Consider the following 7,958-nt stretch of genomic DNA (forward strand, 5'->3'; position numbering starts at 1 on the left):
CTTGGGTGAAAAGTACTCGGGTGCGCTGTGGGTGAGCGGGGGGTTGCAGAGGGGAGTGGGGGGTAACAGGGGGGAGCCCTCTCTCCCTCTCCCCCCACTCCCCGCTGCAACCTCCCGCTCACCCACAGCGCACCCGAGTACTTTTCACCCGAGTAGTGAAGTACTCGAAAATCGCGGTGCTCGATTGCGAAATCGCCCTTACCGAGTACGTTCGCTCATCTCTAGTAGACATGTTCTGTGACCTGTGCAAAGCTCATCATACAGGGAGGAGGAGTCGGCGAGCTGTGACCAGTTCCCATGATGGATCCCGAGTTATCTAATGTTTAGGTGTTACTTTTTGTTATCCTTCTTGTGATAATGCAATGACTACTGAAAATGATCTTTACAGAATAAGAAGTTTCAGCAACTTAAAAGGGTTGGCTAGGCTTAGAAAAACATGGCAGCATTCTTCCACACACAATGCCACTCTTGTCCATAGGGTTGGGTGTGGTGTTGCATCTTGGCTCATTTGACATGAATGGGAGCGGCGCTAGAATACTAGACAACTCCTGAACAAGAGTGGTGCTGTGTGTGGAAGAAGGCAGCCATGCTTTTCCAAGACTGGGCAACACCTTTTAAGGTACCCAAAGACTATTGCTAGTGTGCTTTCCCCACAATGGCGAAAGTTATTCAGTGAATGGAGGTGGAGCACTGGACATCTCTTCCGGCCGGCCGCCTGCCTCACATTCAACAGGTAGTTGTTTAAAAAGAGCCATTGTTGAAATCTTTGAAGTGCCCACTTGGGTTACAAATTTTGGTAAAATGCTTTTTGATTCTCCAGTATTGGATCACAGAGCGTCAACAGCATGAATTGGCTTAGACATGTGCTGCTGAGAATTGTTTCAAAAACTCCTACTTCTCCTTTTTAATGTCCGTCATGGATAGAAGTTAGCCACTGCCATTTCTAAGTAAAGCTTTGGCAATTTGTAGTTTCTCTCAAATTGTTTAATCTATGGGTGCTTTATAGATGAAATCTCTGTAGGGGTGTTACAAAAATTACTCTAAACAATGCCTTGTTACTTTGTAGTCTTGCATCTGCTGTATCTCGATATAGTTGAGAACCCTTGAATGTTTTTGAGTCTGCCACTTAGTGCTGATTCTTCAGAGGATGGTGTAAGCCAGTACGACATTGCAAAATGATGCACTATGGACACCACTGCATTACAAGTGGCCGGCTCACACTCAATCCGTTTGCACAGAACTCCCACACTGTATGTAGATCGAGCATGACTGAATGCGTGTCTGTGTTCCAAAGGGCAGAAGTTAAACGGTGTTCCGATGGAAATTGCTGAATGTATGGTCCTCTATGGTCCATAGAGAAGGCTCGGAGATGTAGCAAAGGGATGAAATGTAAGCTACTGGAAGCCTTTAAATAAAGTCACTGTTGCTGTGGACCTTAAATTGTACCTATGCAGTTTACTTTTTGTTTTTTTCAATAAATTGTGTTTTGTTCAACCCGCCCGTCTACGTGCATTTCTTTCAAAAAGCTCTTCAATTTGCTGCAAAATGAAGATTAAAAAAAATAAAAATCTGTAAGACACAAGTTGAGAAACACACTAAACATGGGGGTTTGCTCAAGAGATACTGACTGTCCCAACCTCCACCACCCTGTGAGTCTATTCCCCTTTATTGAGGTGGGTTGTCAAAGGGTTGGAAAAACTCTTAATAAAATTGCTGCCGTGGCCAAACGTCACTTAAAACATGATATGCATACTGCAAAAACATTACTTACACCTGAAGAAACCAGATAGAAGAGGTCCTCGGAGCTATGGATTCTAACTACCAATAGGCCCGGCTCCCACGAACATATGCATTGCGTATTACGTGCGCATAATATGAGCTAAATGGCATCAATGAAAGTACATTGATTTTCATTGATCCACTTACACTTGCTCAGGGGCACCATGACTGGACTACAGCTGCCTGTTCAAAAATATCTACCTACTCCTTGTGCCAGCACCCAAAGTAGAAGACGTGGTAAAATCTGGGGTTAAAGGGGTAGGAATAACTACTCTTGACAACCTTCCCACCCATTCCACTAATTTAACACACAGGAGCCACTAACCCTGGCTGCCATGACAATCGCACAAATACCACTTGCACACAGTCTGCCACCCCGTTTTCAGTACTCAAAATAAAAACAGTTTTTTTTTGTTCTGAAAGTTAGCACAAGTGATACAATAACCAAATAAAGGGATTATCCAGGGATTTTGAAAACTCATCCATAGTAGTGGAGTTGGAACAGCTACTTCTGGCTGAGTTATGAGCAGCCATGGTCTGTGATGTCCTGTCTGCTCATGGACGGTAAGCAGAAGGTGAAGCTCTGAGTGAGAAGTCTGCGATCCAGCGGTGTTCTTTGCCTGGTTAAATGCTCTGCATGAGCGTTAATGACTGTGCGGTCGTTTAGACAACTGTCGTCCTGTCTACATGAGCCTTATAATACAGCATGCTCACTTAGGTTTGATTCATATAGCACTTATCTGTAATGTCTGTTCATCTTTTCACTCCCACTTTTTTTCCCCCTAGGGGGAAAAAAACAAATGTGACAGAGCAAATATACTGATTAATAACAATGAAAAGTCCATGTCCCTCCTTCCCTGAGCCAGGGGGAAAGACAAAAGAATGATATCCAGTGCCTGCTCCCTGCTATTCCTCTCTGCTCTGTACACACTGACTGAAAAGTGACAGATCTAAAAAAAAGAAAAAAAAATCTATTTCCAACCGCACTTCAAACACCCATAGCTTTGGTTCTATTGGTGTTATGACATGCTTCTGTTGTCATTTTAAAGCCACCCTCCGCCTAGACAAAGATGGTTGCCCTGCTACTATGACTACCTGATAGACTACTGATGCATACTAATATACAGTATGTAAGACACTATATGCTGCTGTGACTGGCCAGTGCTGCCCGCATGGATAGCACTGGTTAATCAAAGCAGGTGTGTTAGACTAATGTTGCATGCTGATGCAGAGTTTGCATTAGGTAGTTGGAGAAGCTGGTGTGGCTATCCTTGTTTGTCCAGACCCGGAGGGTCGTTTTAACTCCTTCCTGATATAGGACGTACATTTACATCCTGCTGTATCAGGGTATGTATAAAGCGAGATCGCAGGGCGATCTCCCATCATACAGCACGGGCACCGGCTATTTATTACAGCCGACTCCTGGCCGTAACTGCTCCGATCAGCTGCGTGGCTGATTGGAGCTGTTAACCCTTTAAATGCCCTGAACGATGTTTGGGTGTTCTGTACAGTTCCCCCTGCCTTTCAACGCATGGGTTGGCTTGCTAGACTGCCTGCCCGCCCAATTGCAGTATGATGTAATGCCGTGACATTAAATAGGTTGCTAGCAGCACTCACTTTAATCCTGTATGGGCTGGACCCAGGAACAAATGCAAAGCTGCATACACAGGAACCCGGACCTTCGTTCTCAAGGATATTGCAAGAGTGATCAAAGCATTGCACATTGTTGTCCCCTCTCGGGACTAAAATTAAAAAACAAGTTCAATAAAGTTTTACTAATTACTCAAAAATAAACAACCTTTTGCCATATTTATAATAATCTAAATCCTAAAACAAATACATATTTTCTATCGCTGCGTCTGCAATAGTCCGATCCATCAGCGTAAACACATTATTTTGATTGTTTGAGTTTCCTATTCTAACTTGGATTCACACTGAAACTAACCATCAGGAAACCTGCCGACTGATTTTAAGCTGCACTTTGGACGTCTAGTGTCCAATTTCTATAAAGGGAAGCTTCAGTCACGAAAAGGTAAATGTTTTTTTTTTTAAACAATTTGTTCTTTATTGGGTTTCTAACACACTGTTACATATATAACATAGAACAGATAACTTTACAGACAAGTGTGTTGCTTAGTTTTTTAGCGTTGTTAACAAGAAAGACATTCATTGACAACTTCCCTTTATCCAGAATCCCAATAGAGTCCATGGCTGTAGTTTATGGGAGGAGGATGTCAAGAGTATAACAGTATAAGCGGAACTACTGCTGAGAAATAAGACAATGTATATTATATATTACTTTTGAACATTTAAACTGATAACCAATAACAGAGTAGAGGTGGGGTAGAGGGGAGGGGGGGGGGGGGGGGGGGGAGGGGAGAGGGAAGAGAAACAGTCAGTCAATAACCGAGAGTCAGGAATTAGGTCAAGCAATTATGTAACCATGGGTCCCACTTTATACAATAATTAGCATAGTTCCCGTTCTTTAGGGCGAACAATTTTTCGTATGTGTTGTGATCAGAAATTGTTTGCTTTAGTTCCGAGATAGTGGGGGTCTCAGCCGCCCTCCATCTCCTAGATATCAGCAGTTTGGCGGTAAGAAGAACGTGGCCCACCCACCTTTTAATGGAATGTGGCATATGGTCGTTGTCAAGTAGCAGAATAGAAAAGGTAAATGTTTTTAATCAAGTGGCCAGTCAGTATATACGGCCACTATACACTGTTATTGCTTAACTAAAGGCACGGCGGCCTATTCTAAAAGTCATTGGAGCCTATAGTTACACTCGAAAAACATTAGCGTAAAAAACGGTAAGCAATGATGATTTTTCTTTTAAGCCTGGGTTCACACACGGCGGTTTAGCCTCAGTAGATCCGCCCGCGGCCGCTTATCTCGGGATTAGCCAGCCATGTGGATGAGATTTCTCAGAAATCTCGTCCACACGGGACGGCTAATCCGCTGCGGTAAATCCGGTTTCCAAAGATTGAGCAGGCCTGTTTACCTTTCCTTTTTTGTTTATTTATGTTACGGCTGCGCTCTCCTCTATGGGAGCGCCGGCCGCAACGGAAAAGCATGCGGCCGAGCCACTTCAAGGCTTAAACCTCGGCGGTTTTCCCCGCGGAAATCTTGCGGTTTTTGCTGCGGCCAAACCGCGAGATTGTCCAACGGGAATCTGCCCTGTGTGAACCCACCCTAAGACAGATCTGTGATAGCGCTCAGCTTGGGGTGGTTTCAGATCTGCATTGTAAGTCTGTTGCAGATCCAGCTCAGAATACCGGAAGAAAAACCGCTGCAGCTGAGCGTAAACGGAACAGACCCCATTATAGTCAATAGGGTCCGTTCGGCTCCATCCTTAGACTGACCGGTGCAGGGAGCAAAAAGGAGCAGAAAAGCGGAATCCTGAGCACAGATGTGAAACCACCCTTATAGAATTAGTGTGAGTTTTTCGTAATGTAAAGAATCCAGTAATGAGGGTAAAAAAACAAAACTCAAGACCCCGGACATCTCAGATATGAGCTTTAAACCATATAGAGTTCCAGGCTATAAGCTGTATTCATACCAAACATATTTCATAGGGATCATAAATGTTTTTAACCATCTCAGAAAACTTCTGTAAACTCAGCTTCCTCAGAAGACGCTGGTAGTGAGCAAGCATCTCCTTGCCATTCTTCACTCCTTTCAGTGTGGGCCTCTGCATTTCTGGGAAACCCATGAGCCCCACAGTTTTTGTTCTCTCTTGTGCGCAGCCATACAAAGCATTGCCTGCAGGAGGTGGGGAACCGAGGAGTAATATTAACATGTTTGCATGTGAATACTCAAGAGTTCCTGAGCGCGAAGTAGAAGACGCAACTATTCACTACTGAAGAGCAGGGACCACACAGTCACACTGCAGATGAAGATGGAGCTTCCTTCAGGAAAACAAAACCAGAGGGAGGACTTAAAGGGATATTCCAGCAATTCAAAGTGAAAGCTATATATGCTGTATAAGATAATTTAGCACATGGAAGTTTGCAGTATAATGTTATAACTTGTATTACAAAGCTGTAGAGATATTAGTTTACTACCCCCTCTGCTTACAGTGAAGGGAGAGGGGCAGGGGAGAGCAGGGAGAGAACTCTCCTCCACCGCCCCACCTCCCTGCTGGCCGCGCTGTGAGCGATCCAGCAATACTCGCTCCTGTATAACAGCACGGGAGCCAGTAGCTGATACGGGCTGATAATGTGACAGCATTTGAAGAAGCATCAGCTTAAAAATCTGCTGTCTTTTGGATGGTAGGAAGGGAGACTTCGGATCTGCTCCCACGATGTCTTAAGCTAGGACGAGTTGGCTTAACCATAAAATAAGGTATATAAATATTGTGTTTAAGAGGGTCTGGGAGGCAGGAGTCACATCTTTCGAAGAGTCATTCCAGTGATATTTTTTTTACCTCATTCATTATGTAGCTATCCCCCAGTATAAGTGGGCTAGCGTTACCTTGGTTAGTAATTTTTCTCGGAAAATGCGAGCCTCTTTTTCTTCAGATGGTCATGTGATCTCAAGTCGGACCATCTCAAATTTACTTGAAGTAATGCATTAGTTTTCTAGTAAATTTCTCAGTCTGGGTGATGCGGTTACACAAGACCTGGCTGCAAAGGGGCACAGTCATTCCTGTAACAGTTACTGATGATGATCGTACAGCTCCTGTTGCACAGCTATGATAGAGGAGATCACAGCTCATCCTTCTGACTGGATACTTATGGCCTGTAGCTTATGTAGAAGGCTATAGGAGTTAATGATAATGAACCTGTCATATAAAGAGATGGAGAAAGTGTCCCCCCAGCTGTCCAGTATCAGTCAGCTGCCATTCAGGACACTACAAAGTTGAAGTGACATCCCCCCCCCCCCCCCCCCCCACCCCACCACTCCTCTTAACATCTACTGTAAAGATAGATATGAGATATACAGAGAGACAGAACTGACAGCGGCATTTAAAGGGTTAATAGCCGCGGTCGGCCGAATGGCCAATCGCGGCTATTGCCCGTACGTGTCAGCTGTAATAAACAGCTGACGCCCGCGCTGTATGCAGAGGTCGCCCCGCGACCTCTCTGCATACATACCCCGACGCTCCAGGACGTAAATGTACGTCCTGAAGCGGGAAGGGGTTAAAGAGAATGGAAAAAAAATGGCAGTGGGATCATTCCAAAAGGCAATAAAGCTGCATCATTTTTTTGTAAACTGATTAGGGTGGTGGGTTCACAAATCTCTTTTCCAGAACTACCTATAATGCTGGTCCTTCAACCCTCTGTCAGGTTGAGAAGCCACCCCCTACCATTAGCCCTAAGTAAATAGGTGACACACTGGTCACCTACCTGGACCCTATGCTGGTGTAAACTCCGAATTATGTCCTATACAAGCATTCAATTTCCACCACCAGAAAGCTTATTGTGATGTCACTTCCTGTACCTCCCACCCCAGTTCCTGTAGGACATCACATCATCCTGATGACACCCCATAATCTGTGCATTCAGTTTCCAGCATCACACAAAGTTCGATCTTGTACTGCCATGGTCACCAATCACTGTTGTTACAAGGAGAGGGCAATCCAAGTTGTATGTCAGACGATTGAGACACCGGAACAGACCAGAAACCAAGGTAAAGCGGATCATTAGTATGAGCACCCCTGTTCCAAATATCCCTGGACTAACAGCTATATAGGAAAATAATCCTGGTCAAAGAGAAAGCACTCCTCCCGATACCAGGGATAGCAAAGATGGCCGACAGGTCTCCATCATTCGAGGAAGGCTGGAAGGCCACATCTCTCTATACCTGCATGCTTCCCATCTTTGAAAACAGACTCTCACTCTTCTGGTCACGGACGATGGGAAAATAGTTCTATCCTCAGTATTTGTGTTCCTGTCATTACCGGTCCTTATCCACTATATCAGGCATTTAACTTCTTCTCTAGTTTTCTTGCTACAGTATTGGCAGATACCAGGATTTAGTCCCGGGTTTATTCCTAGACACTACATTCTCAGTGCAGACATCTCCTGTAATGCTTTTAATGCCACGACTGATCAATTATTCAGTATATATGAAAACATTGGAGATCTGGGGACATTGTGGCTCAGCGAGGATTAAATCCTTTACTCTCAAGATTCTTTTTTGCTGTAAATATAAAAAAAAAATGCCAAGATATGCCAGA

Source organism: Eleutherodactylus coqui, chromosome 12 (assembly GCF_035609145.1).
Source record: "Eleutherodactylus coqui strain aEleCoq1 chromosome 12, aEleCoq1.hap1, whole genome shotgun sequence".
Lineage (NCBI taxonomy): Eukaryota > Metazoa > Chordata > Amphibia > Anura > Eleutherodactylidae > Eleutherodactylus > Eleutherodactylus coqui.